Here is a 4,314-nt window from a genome sequence, read left to right on the forward strand (position 1 = left end):
TTTACCCCATTTCTAGGTTTGTGTGATATTACAGTGTCACAGTTTCCCACTGTATCAAAAAGTCACAACGGTTTCAGTTTCATTACCGTCATTAAAAAATCTGCAGCGACCTTATATAATATTAGAATTTATTGATCCCTACATTTGTTGCTCAGCACAAAGGAATGTGTGGTTGTATTTTCAGTTTAATGTTTCACAATTTAAAACTAATAGTGTCTATAATGTTTCTTGGGGAGAAGACGTTCGATTAGTTTTGTTCCGTTGTCACGTGTCGGTAGGTCTGGGCGATATGGATCAAAAAAATATATCTGGATATATTTTGCTATATCTCGATATACGATATATATCTCCATATATGTTCAAGAAAAAATAACCCCCTAAAACTGAAAACTGCAAAAACAAATCTGCCAAATTCCACAAGGTCCTTTTTTTTTATTAAAGTATAAGAGGTCAGCAGTTCATACAGGAACATTTAAGATTACAAAAAACCCTAATTACATAAATAATAATTTAACTGTAAAATAAAAGAAATAAAACATATTTCCTTTGTTTCATTCATAAATAAAACAACTCAACACAAGTTCATCTTTGCATTAACTCTGTTCTCCAGACCAGAACCAGAACCAGAACCATGAGCTCCTTTAGCAGAAGAAGCTCAGGATGTTCCTTATTTTAACAGATCCATGTTATTATCCAGCGTCAGGATCTGAGGTTTAATCCCACAATCCACTGCAGATCAAACCCAACGATTCCAAACACTGTTGTACAAGTGACACTGCAGCAGATTATTCATTAAAATCTTCTGCATAAATAAACTTTACAATATATAAACATAACGACTCTAGAGCCACATCAGCCCGTTTGACATTATAATGTGTTTAATTGCAGTTTTGCACACGTGTGTTTTACATTTTACAGAAACTAAACTTAAGCTCATGACTCATTTGCATAAACAGCACTTCTCCTGCAGCTCAGCTCGTTCAGTTTCTTTCAGGCTAAAGGACGAGACTCGGTGGAACATGAGGATGAGCTGCTGCTGCTGGTGGTTTTGTCTGTAAATGGTGGAAAAGGTTCGTGGAGCTTGAAGCTTTTCACTGGCACCAACTTTCAGTGTTCAGGACGACAGTGACGAGTGAAGGAGACACGAGCGACAACATCAGGGAGGTGGAGGCGACGAGAGAGAAGATAAACAAGAGAGAAGAGCAAAATCAGAATTGAATATAAGCATTATATCGATATAAACGATATGTCAGAATTCATATAAGTTTCTCGATATATTTAAAATATCGATATATCGCCCCCCCTAACGTGACGCTCATAAGACCAAGACAAGACAACAGGTCCAGCCACAAGCGAGTTGCCCCGAGATCGTTCAGCTTCATAGTTTATCAGTCATACTAAAACATTTTGTTAGTACAGTAGTACTGTATACTGCAGTAAAATCCTGAGGAGGTTTAACGTTTTCAATATTTGGATACCACCCAACCCGAGCCGGGACTAAATCTGCATTGTTTTTATTTTAGAGGTGTTTCTTTAAGTGACGTTTTTTGTTTGGCAGCTTCACTTTTTCATTGTTTAGTCAGAACATAAACTCTAGTCTGAGCAGCTCGTGAAGACAATGACATTTTCTGCTTTTTATAAAGAAATAATAAAAGTTTAGTCTCGTTTTAGTCCCAGTTTAGTCCCATTTTAGTCCCGTGTTAGTCCCGGTTTAGTCCCGTTTTAGTTCCATTTTAGTTCCATTTTAGTCCCTGTTTAGTCCCACTTTAGTCCCAGTTTAGTCCCAGTTTAGTCCCAGTTTAGTCCCAGTTTAGTCCCGGTTTAGTCCCATTTTAGTCCCACTTTAGTCCCACTTTAGTCCCAGTTCAGTCCCGTTCAGTCTCTTTTTAGTTTCCGTTTAGTCCGGTTTAGTCCCATTTTAGTTCCATTTTAGTCCCTGTTTAGTCCCATTTTAGTACCATTTTAGTCTCGGTTTAGTCCAATTTTAGTCCCATTTTAGTTCCATTTTAGTCCCTGTTTAGTCCCATTTTAGTCCCACTTTAGTCCAGGTTCAGTCCCGTTTTAGTCTCATTTTAGTCCCGTTTTAATCCCGTTTAGTTTAGTCCCATTTTAGTCCCACTTTAGTCCCACTTTAGTCCCACTTTAGTCAAGGTTCAGTCCCGTTTTAGTCTCATTTTAGTCCGTTTTAGTCCCATTTTTAGTCCCGTTTAGTCTAGGTTTAATCCCAGTTTTAGTCCCGTTTTATCCCACTTTAGTCCGGTTTAGTCCCGTTTTAGCCCATTTTAGCCCCATTTTAGTCCTGGTTTAGTCCTGGTTTAGTCCCATTTTAGTCTCAGTTTAGTCCTGTTTTAGTCCTATTTTAATCCCGGTTTAGTCCCAGTTTAGTCCCATTTTAGTCCCAGTTTAGTCCCATTTTAGTTCCAGTTTAGTCTCAGTTTAGTCCCGTTTTAGTCCTATTTTAATCCGGTTTAGTCCCATTTGGGATTTGGTGCATTTACAAACGTCACGACCAAACAGCAGCGATTGGTTAAATAAAAAAGTCTCCGCCTCCTGTCGAGTGAACGAATCCTAATGCTGCAGGTCACACGGTTTCTAACAAGTGAAACCGGCTCATGAATCAGACTAGTTTTAACCCGTCGTCCAGAATATTCCACAGATCTACTCCTCTAACTGACAGACGTCTACTTTATCTTTTTATAAACTCCAGTTCCTCTCGGATCATAACGAGTCTCTGAGTTTGAATCTCACCTGAATCTGCAGTTTGGTTTTTGTGTTTTAAACTTGTGTGAATGAAACAAAACACAACGTCTGTTTGTGACGAGGAAACAAACATCAGAACATGAGAAAACAGAGTAATAAGGATCCTAAAGTGTCACGTTAGACTCTTCATTTGACTAAAACACACTTAAGATCACATTTTAGTTCNTTTAGTCCCCAGTTTTTTTAGTCCTTTATTTTAGTCCCACTTTAGTCCCACTTTAGTCCCACTTTAGTCCCACTTTAGTCCAGGTTCAGTCCCGTTTTAGTCTCATTTTAGTTCCGTTTTAGTCCCATTTTAGTCCCGGTTTAGTCTAGGTTTAATCCCAGTTTAGTCCCGTTTTAATCCCACTTTAGTCCCGGTTTAGTCCCGTTTTAGCCCCATTTTAGCCCCATTTTAGTCCTGGTTTAGTCCTGGTTTAGTCCCATTTTAGTCTCAGTTTAGTCCTGTTTTAGTCCTATTTTAATCCCGGTTTAGTCCCAGTTTAGTCCCATTTTAGTCCCAGTTTAGTCCCATTTTAGTTCCAGTTTAGTCTCAGTTTAGTCCCGTTTTAGTCCTATTTTAATCCCGGTTTAGTCCCATTTGGGATTTGGTGCATTACAAACGTCACGACCAAACAGCAGCGATTGGTTAAATAAAAAAAGTCTCCGCCTCCTGTCGAGTGAACGAATCCTAATGCTGCAGGTCACACGGTTTCTACCAAGTGAAACCGGCTCATGAATCAGACTAGTTTTAACCCGTCGTCCAGAATATTCCACAGATCTACTCCTCTAACTGACAGACGTCTACTTTATCTTTTTATAAACTCCAGTTCCTCTCGGATCATAACGAGTCTCTGAGTTTGAATCTCACCTGAATCTGCAGTTTGGTTTTTGTGTTTTAAACTTGTGTGAATGAAACAAAACACAACGTCTGTTTGTGACGAGGAAACAACATCAGAACATGAGAAAACAGAGTAATAAGGATCCTAAAGTGTCACGTTAGACTCTTCATTTGACTGAAACACACTTAAGATCACATTTTAGTTCCATTTTAGTCCCAGTTTAGTCTCGTTTTAGTTCCATTTTAGTCTCAGTTTAGTCCGTTTTAGTCCAGTTTAGTCTCATTTAGTTCCGTTTTAGTCCCAGTTTTAGTTCCATTTTAGTTCCATTTAGTCTTGTTTTAGTCCCGTGTTAGTCCAGTTTAGTTATGGTTTAGCCCATTTTAGTCCCATTTAGTCCCATTTTAGTCCCGTTTTAGTTCCCGTTTTAGTCCCCGTTTTAGTCCCATTTTAGTCCCATTTTAGTCCCACTTTTAGTCCCGGTTCAGTCCCGTTTTAGTCTCATTTTAGTCCCAGTTTTAGTCCCAGTTTAGTCCCAGTTTAGTCCCAGTTCAGTCCCGTTTTAGTCTCATTTTAGTCCCAGTTTAGTCCCATTTTAGTCCCAGTTTAGTTCCATTTTAGTCTCAGTTTAGTCCCGGTTTAGTCCCAGTTCAGTCCCGTTTTAGTCTCATTTTAGTCCCAGTTTAGTCCCGTTTTAGTCCCAGTTTAGTCTTGTTTTAGTCCCGTGTTAGTCCCA

The sequence above is a fragment of the Boleophthalmus pectinirostris genome, unplaced genomic scaffold, assembly GCF_026225935.1.
Source record: "Boleophthalmus pectinirostris isolate CB_2022bp ecotype Guang Dong unplaced genomic scaffold, ASM2622593v1 HiC_scaffold_7, whole genome shotgun sequence".
NCBI lineage: Eukaryota > Metazoa > Chordata > Actinopteri > Gobiiformes > Gobiidae > Boleophthalmus > Boleophthalmus pectinirostris.